The 18,725-nt window shown below is 35.7% G+C and overlaps 1 protein-coding gene across 1 annotated transcript in view; it reads right to left on the reverse strand.

Moving 5' to 3' along the window:
• Positions 1 to 18,725, reverse strand: part of LOC116167958 — a 117,835-nt gene that overhangs the window by 45,797 nt on the left and 53,313 nt on the right. The window lies entirely within an intron of this gene.

Consider the following 18,725-nt stretch of genomic DNA (forward strand, 5'->3'; position numbering starts at 1 on the left):
CAGACAATTTGCTAATGGAAAAGGGACGCAAGACAAATAAAAGGATTAATCGATCGCATGAAACGGTGGTATAGTTTAATAGTAAGAAAATGTTTGCAGTATTGAGTTAGCACACCAGCAAATTTCCTTGGTGATTGTGGTAAACGTACTGCTAGGCAATTAATAACTCCCTTTAGTCGTACAATTTCCGACTACAAATAACTAGTTACCAATCGATCGTATTAATTATTCGAAACCCAACCCAGAATTTGCACATAATAACTTATAAACGTGTCGTATTCCGCCTCAACGTTGGACTTATTAATTTTATTACTCTCGGTTGCCATTGTTGAGTGCGGTTTTGGTATACGTATACCTTTTCACCGCGAATTTCTACATTTCGTAGTCAGAATCCGACTGGGGGTGCATGAAATTAATGAGGCTTGCAGTGTTTTGCATTTTCAGCCACATTACCGTTCGTTGAGCACGCTGTTGGGAATAGCAGTATTTCTGTTGTCTGGTTTAGAATTCAAATTAAACGTCAAGTGACGGTAGAGCTTCTTACTGAGTAATGAAAATTGTATAAATATGTCTCGAACGGCATCGACGAAATTTCCCCATGCCTTAGGTAGTCACGAAAACAATCAGGCTTGCTGTTTGCGAAAAGCTCGGTATAAAATATATATATTACATCCAGGCCAGGCGTAACAAATACGAAGTTCATGAAAATATAACTGAAATCATTTCAGCTACACTGCGAAAACGATCCATCAAAGTGAACACTATTATGTTTGCTTGTTCACATCGCTGATCTCCGTTTTCCATTCCGTTCTTCGTTATTAAAAGTTTACTCTGAAATATTTTTTAATTAACATTTCTATAAGTTCTTGTACGGATTTTTTTCTAGATTTGAAACTTTACGAACCGAGACTAGAAAGTTTAACGCAAAAAAGGGTAGTTTTCTACTCAATGGGTTTAAGAGATTAATGCGTATACTGGATAATTTCATCCTTTATGAGGCTTCATTATCTCGATTATTTTCTAAAACGGTTTTTGTTTTACGTTCGAATAAAGCAGGTGCGTTTTTTACGCGGAGGTGTTTGGGATTAATTTAAGAAAACAGGAAATAATTTGGTAGGTAAACAACCCTAAAAGTGTAATTAATTACGGTGGAAGTATACTTTCGAAAACTCTTTACTGGTTAAATTCGAAGTAAGGAAAAACGTATAAATGTTTGGCGTGGTATAGTGACCGGTGAGTACTTCCAATTGGCCTTGATTTAATATAGGAAATTTAGTTAGAATCGATGGTAACATAGTGTATTGTTTTATTAGGAATTAATGTATTGTTCGAGGTATTGGTACAATTTTTTTCTTCACACGCAACAAAATTACGCTTTCTTCATTCGCAAAATTGTATCAGTCTGTATCCATAGCAACGTGACCCAATTCCACTTTTCTAATTTCTGCTGTTTATTTGTCAAGATCGGTCCCTACATTTCCTCCTTGTTTATCAATTTTGAGGGATTTTCGGTGACGAAAGTAGATACCTCAATTCTTCGATTTGAAATTTCAAACTCACCTACAGCTCCAGTTTCCTGACCCAAACATTAATTCCGTTGGCGACCTTCCTGTGGTGCCATGATGCGTTACGCATACATTTTTTTCTAATCCGTTTGTATAAGCAATTTACCGCTTATTTTTGTTATCAATTTTGCTTTGTGTGCATTTTGCATTTCTTCTAATTTAATTTATGGGCACTTTAATTATTCTTATAAAAGGTTGATGTAATTTATTAGCGATAACAACGCATTTTATTGAGTGTTTTTATAAAAAATTATATACCTGTGATAAGAGAATTCGGCGTAAAATTTGTGTTACCCGAGTTAAGAGAGCGTACGCTCCGGTAATTAGATAAAGCTTTTCGAATTGTGAAAAGGTGTATGGTTCATTTTGGCCGGACCATTGCACACAGCTATATGGTCATTTCCTTGATTAAATGATTTCACATTTGCTAACTGATATCTTCCACACATCCGTGTTTTAAGCTTTGAGGGACACTAAATGGACCAGTATCCGCATCCGAGTGAAGTTTTAAGGCACCTAAATCCTAGATGCTCTACTCCAATTTAAGTTCAGGTACTGTTTTGTTCCTTAGATAAGCTTGTCTATTCTATTTTTGTGATTGTCAGGCATCACGCTCCAGGCTGGTGGTGAGTTGTGGTGTTTGATATGCTTGCCATTCTTTGATTGCAGCAACTCCGGTTCATTCCACCATATGGATTTGTCTTTTCTTGTAGTTACTGGATGTCCCCTTGCCAAAATTATTGCTGCGATTTTTTCCCGTGCGGACGTAATTCCAGATGGAACCAAAGCTCTCATGCTGAAAACGTTTGAGATATAGACATGAAAACACTTCCATTTGAAATTATTTCAAATATTTTTTCATGGAAAATGTATGACTTCCTCGTGCCTTCGAGAGGGATGATGATTCCTTGATCGTCTAACATCTTCGGATGCCGTCGCATACAATTTTTTAGAGTTTTAGTGAAAGAAGGTGATTGAAAAGGTGGAAGCAAATGTAGGTGCATCCTCCAAGAAAAATCGGAAAAGCCAAATTTGTTGAGTACTTGCAAATGAAAGTGATCGTGCGATTTCAAGTGAAGATATAAAAGTGCACCTCTTTGACTAAAAGTTAAGGCCAGTTATGCAAAGGCTGTTATATGCAAAAATGAACATGAAAAGCTTTTGGAGGTTATTTTTATTTTTCCAATGTTCCATTACGATGTTTAGTTAGCAAAGTCCATATTCGAATTCAACATCCCAACCCCACAATTTTCAGGAGAAAATACAATTTTTCGGGATTATTGACCTTTTTTCAATTTAAATTTTTCAATTACACTCTCCGTAAGTATTCTCATTTACCCAAATCATTCTCCTTAGCGAGTTGCGTGCCATTTCTAGCACGTACATGTTACAACAAACTTTCTTATTTGAGATTAATGAAGCAGCCACCGAAACAAACGCACTAAGCGTAAAAATTATTACACACACAAAATTCTACAATGCGAATAAAAGGAGTTGCCGAATAATAACAATAAAAGGTAATCGTAGCTTCAAATCCTTGTAACAAAAGTAATTGAATCTGTTTTTAGTACACCACTTTTGGTCAGTTCATATTTTTACATCAACCCTGCCAGAAAAGGGGTGATTTCGAAATTACCTTAACACCAAATTCTTGCTTAATTTGTTCATACTCCCCTTCGCCCCCTACGAAAATAAAAACTGGGATAATGGAAAAGTGGTTGCCATATAAGTTTAAGATTCCATATTTCTCCTCTCTAATGAATTGCGTATAGCATTATTAAACCCGACGTCACGTCTGATCACATTTTGCCATGCTGATACGCAATGTGTAATACAGAGACTCTAATTTCAGCGTTCGCGCGTTTCCCCTTTACCGGGTTGTTATTATTATAACACGTTTTCCCATTCGTAAATCCTAAATCATTTACTATTAGGGAAACGCTATTGATCATAATCAAATTTCGTATCTGCGTAGATCAATTCTATCTCTGGGGATGTTTATTTCATTTGCTTGGGAAACTGAACCCTGTCGAGGTTGTTATATATGATGAGACGTCGGCAAGAATGATAAGTTATTTTTATGTACGGAGTTTACCTTATTTTATATCGTAATGGCATAAGATGCTTTCGTTTTAAAGGTAAGGGGAAGTAATATGTTGGGGTCCTTTGAGAATGCAAACAGTAACAAAACTCTTGTATCTCGTGCCATAAAAGGTAATTTCATTGTAAGTAACTTATTGTGTCCCGTGCAAATATGCACAATTACACAATAGAGTTAATTTCAATACCTTCATGGGTGAACTATGAACTAAGTAGTTAAAGTAGTTGCACAGGAGGGTTTAGGAATATTATTTATCGTGGTATGGATGTCCGGGTGTCTTATCTGATAATAATGAAGTCATTTTTATACGTGACCAACTCGGCCGCTCCACTCGCTCCACCCTAAGGACGGCTCTGGTAACAACCCTGCTCCAAATTATCGGAGACTTGTCTAAGATAAGGATATATACCGTGGGTATCTCGAAAACCATAGAAGATACGACGATGGTCAAATTAGGAGAAAGCTGCACAATTAAAGGGTTATTATCATGCAGTCAAGAAAACCAGAAAATTCCGATTACTTCCGAAGATATACCAGAAAAACCGACATTTTCCGATTTCGTTTTTATTTTCTTCTGATGTTATTTGAACTGATACAAAAAAATTAAAAACGCTTTTTCATTGACTAGACAGTCAAGCAGTTCTCCTTTTTTTTGCAATTGGTATCTAATATGTGCAAGCGTGTGTCCGTGCATCCCTTATATCTGGCATTTCGTGCTTAACTGCTTCTATCTTGCATTAAATATGATGAAAATCGGCGGGGTTGCTAATTGAAATCGTATACGCATAACGGCCTAATTAAAATGCACGTTCAATGTTGTTACACAGAATTGGCGATTAATTTGTATAAGAACTCTACATCGAACCAAACTCGAAAGTCTTAAACAAACACAAAATTATTTCAAAAAGTATACACAGCATAATTCAAGTTTTAAATTTAATATTTCATGGAAATTTGTGCCCGCAAGCAACCGAACGCAATTAAAATTTACTACTTATTAAAAATTAATTTTGTAAAAATATTATTGAACGGCTGATATTACATGCCCGTAGGGGTTGTAATCGAATAATCCGGGTTGTGTGACTAATAATATGTAGTATTAATTAAATCGTTTTTAAAGCTCCGGATTGCATTATGGTCGGCGAACGTTTTTTTTTATGTCGACTGAGACCCCGAAAGCGTTTCAGATAAAATGGTCGCGGCTATCAATGGAAGATATAGAAGCAGAAACTTTTTGTTGAATCAAATTTCGAAACCTTTATAAATAAACCGTAGTATATTACCGACGACCGCCGCAAAAAGGATTTTCGTACGGAACGGTTTTATTTTTCTACAACCCTCGCTACAAGAAAATGTAATTAAACTTAGCTGACAATTAATAACGTGCACGTTTTTGTTAAGCGGTGTACCAAATCTATTTAGGGGAATAACCTTTAGGTTTATCTGACAATTTGTCTTTTCAGATTAAGCTATCGCCAATACTTGTCACTCAAGCCTTCCGGGTGAGCCTATTATTGCGTCCATATTTCAAGTCTCGCAACGTAAATAATATTTGAAGCAAAACCCTCGACTTCAATCTCTTTCACAGTGTCAGGCTGTTTTTTAGACATGTACGCCTATAATTTAATTACCCTGTCAGTCAGATAGAAATAAGAAACAATTTCTAATTTAATATTATATTATCTGCTTAATTACTTGTAAGTAAAATGGATCATAATAATTTAGATGAGCTTACTTGTTATGGGACCTGAAGGATTCTTCCCATAGAATTATTTCTTAATAATATAATCCGGCGTTTTAGATTGAAGGCTTTGAGAATTAATAGCATTGGAATGGTCAGCGTCGTATACTATGTGCACAGGAAGTAATGTAAAGCAGCGGAGACGAAGTAGTAAGAAGTCATCCTCAACAGTTTATCAATGAACTACATTTTTAACATAATCTACCTATGGATTTGATAAAGAAGAAGAATAAACTACTTCTTCTTGATACTCTCCAAAAAGGACTAGATTCGGTAGACTTAGATACGAGAGCGTTTTTTTAGTGATCTTCCTAGCTATGATAATAACAAATTCTTTGGTAGTCAAATACCCGCCGTCATTCTGCGCGGCTCCTTAACATTGACCAATTTTGACAGTGGAGCGTACATATGAAGCGGATTCGATATTTCAAATGTAATGGACTGTATACTAAAATTCAATTGCTTACTATGCCTTTGTATGTGAAAGATTTCCCGATTTTTTAGTTAAAGAAATAGGGGAATAACTTTCAATTGCAGAAAAGGACAAAGTGTATTCTGTAACATGTTTGGAAAGTGCCTAAATTATTTGCTACAGTGAAAGCTTTTCAAAACAATTCGTACGACTCGAGAACAGCATATCCATCATCCGCGTAGGTAAAAAAAACACAGGTATTGAATTTGTATACATACTACTTAGTTCATGTAGGTTACATGGGAAAAATGTACCCGTATTACGATACTAAACAGTGCTTTATAATATGCAACGATATATAAGAAAAGCTCACAAAGAGGATCGTAAATAAAATGTTCGAGATAGTTTTAAACCTTTTATGAAATTCGGATATACTAAAAACCTTATTTTGAGAAAACAACGGATCAAACAATTTCGAGCATGTTTATAAATATTTTTACAGTATTGCAAGCGAGATTAAATGCCTTTTTTTCTCCTACGCCATCAAAGCGAGCACTCTTTTGATCGTATATTCTAAAATAACATTTAGAAACATCTTATGTATGTTAATGTTGATTCAGTGTTCTAGTTGAATCCTCGCGCTATATTTTAAATTTATCGCCGAATTCTGCAACATTTGCGGTTTTGGCTCCCTTTAGAATGCTTTAATGATATATGGATCCCTTGACATCAATAATAAATTTTCATACAAACTTTGCATAAGTTCTTAAACAATGCGCTAGCAACACGTTCAAATAATATTATTATATAGAACAATATATTGCGGTAATTTGTTATTCAGCGGATTATAAGTGTTGAAACTTGGCGCTTTGTATTAAATTCCCGAATGTTCACCATTTGCAATTAACAAAACAACAATATTTTTGCTTAAAAGCTGTACAGCTCATCATCAATCAAATTTTGTGCGCATTATTGGGGTGAAATTAAGAAAGGGGTTTTTGATAGATATCGTTTATGATTAGGGTATAGTAAGTCATAATAAGATTATAGCCCATTACGATAAGGAAGGGCAACGTGATTAATGTTAGACAGTAATTAAAGGATACACGCAGATCTGAAACGTTTCCCAAAATTTGAATTCACTTTATATATGACTAGGTCGGGTTTAGTCTCTAACTTTGATTGACTTAATTAGTAAATGAAACATCCGCGAGCTCTATTTTTTGAATAGCTAACTTTACTTTTCAATTAGCAAAGTTATATGGGATTCGCAATTTACTTGTTAATTACCAACTCTCCGCGGTTTGATAATGCATCGTAAGCAACGTACGAAATGCAATTACGTTAAATTTGTCTGACGTTGTCTTCGTGTGACATCCTTGAAATAGTTTCGCACGCCGTACTGTATCAACCCTTACAAACTGCTGATTACCGCAAGGCACGGCGTTAAACGCTTTGAGTACTTTTTGGAAATAAATATCCAGGCAGTTTTTTGGTTAATTAATGAATGTTTTAGTATAATTTTGTTTGACATTACTTCGTACTGCCTAAGTGCTTAGATATGAAAGCTTTTAGAAAACCACAGAAGCGTTCCAGCTATCATATCACAATACTTCACTGTTAGTCTTACCTCGGTTCAAACTGCCCTTTCTAGTATACAAACTCTGCTAAAAAAAGGAATTCATTCACAATGCACAAATCGAATTGATTATAGGGTGGCATTTCAGTTGGTTTAGAAAAGAATTCGAGTTAATTGTGAAATATATGCCTTAATTTAATGTCCACATTCTTACGAACAAAAAAATTAAAATAAACACTCATAGATTCCTCTTCTGGGATTAAAATATGTACAGTGCCCGAGAACTTTCCAAAAAAGGGGACGTTATAGCTATATAAGCAAATCGAATTGCGTGTCAGAGGGTTTCAATTTCAACGCAGAAGTAATAAAAGTCCGCGCTGTTATAAATTGTGTATATATGAGTGATAAATAATATTTTAACTGTTATAAATCAATTCATTCTATTATAAATTTATTGTTTTATTAATTGTAAACATATAAATCACGTAATTAAGTTTACGTTGCACATCTTCCCACCCCTTCCTTCGACTTAAATTCAATTGATACCAAAATAAGGCTCCATTCTCAAATTCTGGACTGTTCTTACAGACCTTCTTGTCCCTGATTACCACTTTAAACGGCTTGTCGTGGGATATTTGGGAGTCAATCCTGTATATGTGCTCAGAACACAATTCCTAACTGTTTTGCGATTTTATATGTTTCTCTTCCCTGGCTTTAAAGCAGTCTGATATTTCCCCTCGCTGCTTCCTTCTCCAGGATTAATTGCTCCAGTAATACTCAGACAGGCTATTCGTTGCAGTCTGTTTAGAGAGATTCTTTACAGATGCTTGTACGATTCCCTGGAGGCTCTAGGTTATTCTACAGAATTTTGAAATATTTGTAGACATGCTTCAGCGTATTTAGAAATTCTCTAAAGATTCTGCAAAGATCCTTCAAGGAATCTACTAAGAATCAGAATAAATATATTTGGAAAATATTAATTCTTAAGTAGGATAGTTAGCAAAAAAGGTGTAAATTTAATCAATTCGCGCATATGCAAACCCAAATTTGGAAACGTACGAGTATGAGAAAATCTGGTGTTTCAAACAATGTACCTACGGATTTATACTGGTAGTACCTACCTTTAAACATTTTTTGAATTATCTTAACAAAAAAAGTTAGAATTCGTGAATATTTATTAAATAAAGGTTTCTACAGGGCGTGGGTACTGAAATTTCAAAAGTCAGAGGAACGGAATTTACCGAGGGATGAGCTGGATTGCATTCTGGATTCTAGATTGCGATAGGAGGGTGGACAAAGTTCACACGTATTTAAACCCCCCATTTGGGTCCTTTGTACTACCTCCCTCGCTAAGGTCTTCCGACCCCTCAACGTCACTCAAGCCATTCAACACGTGAGATGAACCTAAGGATGCTGGAAGAGGAAGCAGCTCTAATCGTAGCCAGGCTACCCTCAACATGGATCGCCCTGGACTAGAGCGGAACATTCACAGACTATATGGGGTGTGCCGTCTCGTCTTCTATGTAACAAGAGCTTCCGAGGGGTTTCTCATTGGTTTCCCATGAATTGCAAAAGTAGCCTAAAGGATCGAAGAAGAATCTGTCAAAACGCTATATTCTCGGAATAAATTTTTAAATGTCAATAAACATTTTATTAAAGCATCTGAAAAATAGGCCGAATCTACCCATTTCATCCTTGCTTTTATTTTAAAGTGGTCGGAGGAATAAAACTGCGGCTCCTCTACCAACCTACCAACACTAACAGAAGTTTCATGCCAGGGCCAGGATTCGATCATAGGACCCTCTTTGTTTGTTACCCTCTGCCTAGAACCACAAAATATTACGAACTCAATCCAATTTAATAATGCCTGATTTCACAAACGATGACTATAAGGTTAATCACTGATTAAAAATGGGAATGGGAAACATATATGAGCGTATAATCAAAGCTGGCCAACATTCTAATGTTATTAATCATTGACCACCCTTAATAATCGTTTGTGAAACCGGGCATAATTCTTTTCCTGACAAAAATCTAAACAAACATCCCCTATAGTAGTCGAAAGGATAGGGAAATTACTACGATGAAATGGCACACTTAACCATAGTAAAAATTTTCTGTAATCTCGCCACAACTATACCTTAGTCCTATGCTGCCGGAAGTTATCATGATGTCTTTAGCAAGCGTCATGAAAAATGCTAAATGAAACTCGAAATTTTGTAATACGTAAACCATTTAAGTCCTTAAATTCCAAGCGAAACGCCTTAAATTTTTCATCGACATACAAAACAAATAGTAGCATAGGATTTTTTATTCCTTTTCCTTCATTAGTTAAACCAATACAATCTCAACATTTTGAAGGCGCTCAATTTTTTTTTAAATTAATCTGCTGCCCAGATTTACTCGAATGCGAGATACAAAGTTCCTTCTATAATGAAAGCTACGTGCAATTAGCGAAAAATAAAAAAAATGTGTGTACGTTAACGCTCGGATTTTTAATACCTGGTACGTACGTACATACGTAACGTCATTTTGCTAACAACATCGCCGCCTTGTAAAATACTAACGAGGTTTTAGTCAAAATAATACATTTTCTTGTTTGGTTGTTAGCGGCGGTACCCGCAAAAAACGACCGCTAATTGGATTTCTTGAAACGAGAAGTTCACTTCCACAACTACACACTTTGAATTTAATTACATAGTTGAAAAACATCTGAAAAAGTTGCGACCACGTAATTATACGGAATTTATAAAAATGAATTGTATGAAAGCATAAGTATTTTAATCTGCGTTTCACAGTTCTGGCTTTAATGAATAATTTTATTAACACACGAGGTCTGCGAAAGCGCCAGTTAATTTTATATGGCGTAATATAATTACAGATTTATTTGGCATTAGCAATACCGGTAATAGAACATCACATATTACATATATGTACCTAATAGCCAGGTTGCGGACAGCATTTTCCGTTATGTTAGACGGCCATTTTTCCTTATAATATAAGTTTATAAGTATAAAACATTTTTATAGCAAAGTTAAGTTGCGGTGTGTGCTGGGCGTGTTCAATTTTGCTTATAAGTTTGAAGGAGTCTTAACCTCACTTTTATTTTACATTGTGTTAAAATGTCCAAAGTTCACTACTATGCTCTTAGACAAAAAGAAAAGAACTACCGCCAACATAAACACTGCACAATTGTAGGTTAGCAGGAAAATGTTATTTATGAGTGATTACGTACTGCGCAGTGACACATTATAAGAACTTCATTTTCATTGGTTCCGCTATTTATAAATATATCGTACAAAAAGCCCTCATACCGTAAATTATTTCTACAAAAATTTATATTTCTTATGTTATAAGAAAAAATGGCCGTCTAACATAACGGAAAATGCTGTCCGCAACCTGGCTATTGACAAAGTCTCGTTGGATTATAATAGCACCTATTAAGCTTGGATCCTTACTTTACCATTCGTATACAGTAAACTGTCAGAGATACAAAGTTACTTAAATTGGCAAAAATTGCAGAATTTTATGTAAATTTTTTGTTGTGTATATGGTTTCCCTTTCAGAGTTTCTTCTAACTGTACCCATACCGAAGTTATGGTCAAAAAAGAAAAAAATTCATTTTCGAAATTACGCTGGCGTTCATTTATTTTCAAATAATTTTAACAAAACGTTAGTGATTTTTTTCGAGTAAATTAGGTACATCAAGTTATTTCTTATAGATGCCATATTAGATTTTTATCTCACTCGATAGAGAAAAAAATTACAAAATCAGCAATACTAAACACACTTAGTATTTAATTTGGGAATCAACCTTGCATTTATGTCTCGAAGTATACCATGTGTTTCTTATGGCAATAATTCCATGGTCGTGCCGATGGTGACTGCGAGACAATAAACGAATTTGGTTTGAATCATAATCAGCCATGGAATTACTGCCCTAAGAAAGACATGGTAAACTTCGAGGCAAAAATTCAAAGTTGATTCCCAAACGAAATATGATTTTGTAATTTTCTTATTTATCGAGTAATATAAAAATCCAATATGGCATCCATCAGAAATAAGAAAGTTGATATGATTTACTCGAAACTTGCAAGTGATAATAGTGATTTACATAAAAGTCCGGAAGATGATAGGTACATTACTGGCGAGGAAATATTGAAGTGCGAGGCCCCTATGGGGCCGAGTATTTTAATTTCCGAGTCAGTTAATGTGATTTCACTGACAAGTTCTGTATTAAATTTTACCTGAAACCGTCAAGAAAATCTAAATTTCAGGGCTATTTTGACATTAGAAAGTTGATCTTTACCTGACTAGTACTGTAATATTTTTGCCTGACGCCCATTACAGTCCTAGTACATGCAAAATAACAATTAGATCATACATTGAATAAGTTATTCAATCAACGATTGGATAATTATAATGCAGACTATGTGGATATTTTTAAATATTAATATACCTACACAAAGGATAATGGTTTTTTATTACGAACAATTAATGGAATATGTGTGGAAGTAATTATTCCTTTAGTTTTGCGCCAGTCATGAAAAGGTTTCTACGCCTTTTCGTACCTTTTTTTTGACTTTGTGGGGAGCGAATATTTCACTACAGCGGCCGCAGCTTCGGCTACATTATAACAACGTCTTGCATAGGTACTCTTCTTCACTGATACCTGCTTTTGTACCTAGTTTTAAAGACTGTATAGTTGAAAAGTACAAAGTATAAACTGAAAACTGCATTAAAATGACACTGACTGTTTTAATTATTTTGAAATCTCTATGGAAACAATTAAATAAAGTGATTTTAGCATGCGTGATTAGGTATCAAAATTTCACACATGAATAATTTAATTTGGAAAAGTTTTCTACATGTTGCGGTTTCAGGTAAAATTTTATACATAATATGTCATGAAAGTGAGTCTACCTGACTTGGATGCATTAAAGAGATACTCGGACGCTACGCGTCCTCGTACTTTTCAATAAGCCTCCGCGTCATGTAAACGACCACTTTCATGACTTATTATGTAAATAACTATTACCCGAAATCGTATTTTAATATAAAATTTCAAGTTTCATATAGAACTTTTGATTAATGTCAATCTGTCAGTGATGACATGAGTCATTATAGACAGTTAGCAATTTCACAAATGCGGCCGGTAAAGTGACAGTGCGGTCAGTAAAGTGACAAACGGCAGGAAACGTAGTCTGCTCTGCCTCTGTCATGGAAACAACAATTTCCTGACAGAAAGTAGGCATGAGAATGAAGGTTACAGGACGATTTTGGGTAAAATTTTTGTTTTAGCACCATCAGAAAGCTGAGAAAACATTACTTAGGGTTTGTTAAAACTATTTGTTGGTATCTTTGAAATAGTCATTTACATATGAGTATGGTAAATCGGGGTTTACGATAAGAGTCTTCTTTACCTAAGCGCAACTTTTTTACATTATAGTGTATAGATGATTATAGCTGCAAGAGATAAGATGAGATGCTTGCTTTGTCAACTCCTGTCTTGGTCCTTAGTTAGTTCCCACCGACACTGTGCAGCGGCGCCACTTGTTACACTCAAATTGTTGATTTAACGCCCGCCAAGATACAGACTTTATTTACAAAAATTATGATTTCATTTTTTGGGGTCATGTTTAGAAGTAACTTATCTAAAAAACTGTCGGTTTACTTTTTCCATAAATCGTCTTGATCGAGAGTAAAAAAATAAAACAGATTAGCGCAATAATCGGTGCGAAACATCTAATTTTTAAACAATCGGTATTAAGTTGCTATAAACTTAAAAAAAAAAATAGTCCGAACATTTTGTAGTTAAAGGTCTAAATTTATAAAATAGTTCTTTAAAAAAATTGTTTTTGGAAAAACAAATAGAGTTTTTATGGCGGGCGCTCTTATGGAAATTTACATTGGATGCAGTGGGTACAGAAAATGCCATACAATTTTTGATTAGAATGTTGTACGCATTCAAATGAAAGCAAAAGTCGATCACTTGATTTGTATGATCTGACCAAAGAATACTTAATAATAATAAATAAGGAAATTTTAAATAAGCATCCAAAATTGCAAAACATTGTCCATTTAACCAATTCTCTATCTTTAATAATAACAAAGTTACCCATGCGATCTGGAACACAGTATATATCACGAAAGTTTTGAGAAAAAATTCTCAGGAATGGTGTAAGAATTATATTTATTATTATTATATCTACATTTTCCTGTTCATACTAACTCAAAGGACCCATTGTCTTTTAAGGCACGCAACTTTGTACGAGTTCATCGCAAAAGTCCTTGGGAGAGATTAAGTAATGTGTATGTCACGAATCTTCAGAAAAATTCATTCTCTCAATTGTTCGTTTGTATGGAACATGCACATACTGCAGTAATAAATAAAACATGAACAATTCATCTTCCTTTTTCCTCCAGTCCTCTCTGCCTCACCAACTTTCTCTCTATCACAAATGTCTAACCACACATCAACTTGGTATAGTTCACCAACCAAATTGTAATGAAAACGTCCGTCGTAATAATTTCTTATTGCAAACTGCCCTAAACCTATTTCTTTTAATATCACAGATTGTGCAGTAGATATTACATGTTAGTATTACTAACCGCGCTTATCAGCAGAAACCGAAAGCTGAAAACATGATTACACCACCAAAGCTCTAATAGAAATTCAAATTTAATCGCATCCTCCTACTCGAAAACGCTTCACAGCAGAGTATGAAACAAAAATTAACCAAAAATTGCCAGGTAATCCCTCAAATCGCCCAAAGTGTGAGTTTTTTCGTTCATATGCTCACATTCGGACTGTTAATCGCTTTAATGTTGTTTAGGGTGGTTGTTATTACTTCATAAAAGGCCCTCAATAGTTCAACGTTAGTTACTTAAAACGACTGGATTACCATAATGAAAATTTGATTATTGCGACCTACAATCCTTTTCATAAATCTGGGCTGTTTTGCGCAAACAACTCATTCCGTTAGCACTCGCAAATTATCAAAGTGAAACGGGATTAGATTCCTCAAAAGTTATTAAACGCGACATACATTTTGTACTATCTCGTGGAAATGAAAACAGTAATTATTTAGAGCATTTCTTTGTTTAATTTGAATCAACACGAAATATTTGCGTGATTAGGTTTGCACGCTCCCATTTCCCACGCTTCATTGTGTTTCGTAATTTACAATCTTGGGGTTTTGATGTGCTATTCACTTTATTTCGGAAATGCTCTGTCTCACCTTCATTTCGCAGACCTATTATACATTTATCAGCTAAAAGGAAAATACTTCCACTGAAAAGCGTCGGAGGAGGAGCGACGACGCTTTCACACAAAGATTGTACGGAAAAAAAGCGCGTCGGCCTTATAAATTTACGAAATGCATTAACCATTGGTTTACGTGTATGCCATATATCTTCCGCGACTTTTGCACGAGTGACAATTTCTCAATGAGATTAATGGTCCCTGTACACAGGATGTGTGTTCAGTCCAACACAACACAACAGCATCAACCGATTATAATCATTAAGCCAAAAAAATTTCGCGAAAGGGAAACTGATAAAAGTTCGAGAGTTTCTTAAAAAGCACGCGATTGGACGTCAATGTTCACTCAGGCAAACTAAACGTACGGTATTGGGGAACTCAAAGGGATCAAGATTGAAATTTTCAGTTATTTGAGGACGCTTACGGGGCCATATCGAAAAACGAAATAGGGTTATATTATATCTACCTACCTTCTTCAATTGCCCTAAGGAAAACTACAACACGATACGGTTTTCTAATGATTTCTGCTTGAGATAATACGTACTTATCCCATAATTTCCTAAAGCGGATGCCGTCACCGAGAATAAGCTGGCGTTCTGATTGGCAGCTAAATGTTACAATCCAATAAAGTGCCCATTTAATTTCATTGTACGTCGACTAATTTGGATTATTTTGTTTTTCGAGTGGCCGTAATTTTAAATTACTAATAGCATTCTGTTGATGTTTTAGATCATTCCGAAGACTCGCCACTTTTTTTCCATACATTACGCTGTACTGTTTTAGCAACGCATTGTTTTTATTACGGTTTTCAGTATTTTATTTACGGATTCTTGGAAAGGGATTACGGTTTAATAAATATTTCACAGAACTGCGCTTTTAAAATTGTAACAGACGGAAATCGAACGAAAACTAATTTAGGAGTAGATACTGAAAGAGAAGAATTTATAAAATCAATGATACATTGTGAACTATTGGCAACTCTCCTCGCAGACCCAGATTGAGTTGGCTGCAGGGTAGAACAACCTCCTCTAGATTCCCTGACGTGTACCAGGGATGACCAAGCACGCAGCAGTAGTGATTTATTTGCCCAGTTTATGCCAACATTATTTCATTCATGAAATGTTAGTTAAAATGATTGATAAATACGCGCTTTATCTATACATGTAATGTATTAATTGTTAGCACTGATCACATTGAGCATACACCTTGAACAAATAAATAAACTAAACACCACAACCCACCAGCACCACCGCACAAGCCGCAAAGGCACCAATTAGTTGGTACGGTTGTGGAGCCCCAGGGGTAATCCGCAACACCAACTTGGAGCCCACATCACGCAGCCGGCCGCTACTCAAGATCGCTGTCGGTTCCAACAGGAACGAAGCAGATCCTCGCAGGTACCACGTTGAACCGGGTGCACCACCAACAAGGATCCTCATTCGTTCCCCTGGCCATTAACTTAATCCTAGCGGACGGATAAAATCGCACAGTTCTTGGAAGAACCAGCGGAAGAATTTTTTCCATCAAAACGTCGTCAGTGAAGATGTAGCATCCCGATGAGTGGAGCAGTTCGCACTGAAAACGGCCGCTGCCCAGGCCTGCGCCCAAACACTGATCAATGAAGTGTTGGAGTACCACGAAGGATAACAAGAACGGTACCCAGTTTGTGAGTTTCATTATACTTACAACATGTAGCATTTTGCCTCGACATCAGGCAAGTTCTCACCCCCGCAAATCCAGTCGAACGTAAAAATCGTGATTTTAAACAAAGACTTGCAACCCTTGTCGGAATGGCCAGAGATGTTGCTTGCCATCCTCCATCAAGAGCCAATCCACGGGATACTCACCTTCGCCCTCAGAACAACAGATGACGCAACCCGGGACCAACGCGCCATTATACTCAGCGACAACTTCCTCCTATACAGATAACTTCTCGTGTGTTATTGCTCACCGAGAGCTTAAGGAAGACACAGGAGACTCAAACAGACAGAGCGACGAAGAACGCAGATCAGGGACCTCAGACGCCCTCACGTTTGCCCCAAGTTTCTTATACTTTCCTCAAAAAGTATAAACTTTTTACCAGTAAAGCGAATATCTAAATAAATTCTGTGTATAAGCATTGATTAAGTATAGAATCAATGGTATAAGTACCACGGAAACCGAGTCCTTAATTCCTTATTGAAAGGTGGACTGTCACTGTAATCGACTGTGAAATAAACGTATACGGCCAACCTTGTTTTCCTTTCATAGGATTCAAAAATATGTGGAGGTTGCGAATGGCAGTGTATTTATTTAAAAGGGAATACAATGAAAATGGAACACACAATTTTCCAAAACTCCCTCCTTAAAATCCTGTAAACTGCTGAAGCTGCGTTTAAAGAAACACACAAATTCAGTTTTAGAGAGAAAAAAAGAATGCGAGCATCATGCATCATTATCAAATATCCACCATTTATTTTAAAACCGGCAGTTTAAACGATATCAATTTTGAGCGTATGGTAACTAATCTGCCAGGTAAGAACGTTCGTGACCTTCCGCTCTTATCGTCCGAATACGGCTTATATCCGAATTAATTATTAGTCGGTGTCGTTTGTGAAGTGGTGTAGTGTCGGCGATGTTTTCTTCTTCTCTGATAAAAAATACAGGTATGTAATGTAATTTTGCATGAAATTTGTAGGTGGTATGACTTCAAATTGTAAATGTTCATTACTGAAAAGGTTTTCAAGTTAAAGGCCTTCTAAAGTGGGCGTATGCACATTTTGGTAAGAAATTTTACAGCGTTACAACGCATTCTTTGACACGTCTTCCATTATTTTAAACCAGGCCAGTTCCTAATCAAAAGCACATGTGGTCAACAATTATTTTTGCCAGTAGTGTCCCCAAATTCATTTTAAAATGCTATCATTTTTCGAGTTGGTTTGATTTCGAGAACCTACTTCAATTTGGTAAATTCGCTAATTTCATATTGTTCAAATTTTTATATAAAACTGCGCTTGTCGTACACATGCGGCCGTAACGCGGCACACGTGCGTCGGTGTTATCGCAGTTGGCATTTGATTAATCATAAGAACGCCTGATTTCTGATGAATCATTCCATTACTTTCTTTAGCTTGAACACCAATATTACCGTTATTACCTGATTAGCTGATTGTTATAGGTATCGCTGTCGTTTTGTACCTCATGCAATAATAATGATAATATTAGGCAATGTCTTAATTGTTAAAACTCAGCTATAGTTTGGCTAATTTTACACAATTTTCCATTTGAATTGGTCCATTGTACCATACCACCAACCAAGTGTTTTCTTCACAAAATGTACCTATTCTGAAGCAGGATTTCATAATGATTTTATTTTTTTGTCATATGAAAGAGCTGCTTTCATCAAGGGTGATATACAAAAATTACTCAATTTCCTAGAAAAGAAGTTTTTTGTTATTTAACCCATATTTTAGCTCTAAATTGTTCCCTGAGTGCAATGTGGTGTGAAACAAATAAGTATGTAAAGTAAATTCAAGAAGCTGGCACCGTAAGCCAAAACCTTACCATGCACAGAGTAATTTTTTATTTATACTTTAGCATAAAAGTTGATTGCATAAAAATGTCGCTTCGTACAGGGGTGTGTAAATACCTATAAACTTACCTATTTGCGATTATTACCTTTCATTCCCTTATGTGTGGTGGCTTCTGTCTTGGACGATACATGGAATTATATAATTCAAAAACTTATTCAATACTCTAACAATATCTTCACATATTCAAGCATTTATTTGGGCATTCACTGTTTTGTTGAAACATCCTGTATCTCGTGCGTGGTCATTAAATGCTCATTGCTTAATATACTATTAAGAAGCACTCACTCACTGTATGAGCAATGTACAGGTTGAATACAGCAGATCATTTCAAAGTTACCAAAAAAGTTCAAAACTTTGAACTCTTAAAGGGTTAAATAGCAAGTTTGTCTAGTCCTAGTCAAATGGGTGTACTTTCTGGTGTTACATATGGGGCCATTTTTTTTTCTTCGTATGAATCTCTGTTATCTTAACGGCTACGATGTAGGTTGAAT

Source organism: Photinus pyralis, unplaced genomic scaffold, assembly GCF_008802855.1.
Source record: "Photinus pyralis isolate 1611_PpyrPB1 unplaced genomic scaffold, Ppyr1.3 Ppyr1.4_LG4, whole genome shotgun sequence".
Classification (NCBI taxonomy): Eukaryota; Metazoa; Arthropoda; class Insecta; order Coleoptera; family Lampyridae; genus Photinus; species Photinus pyralis.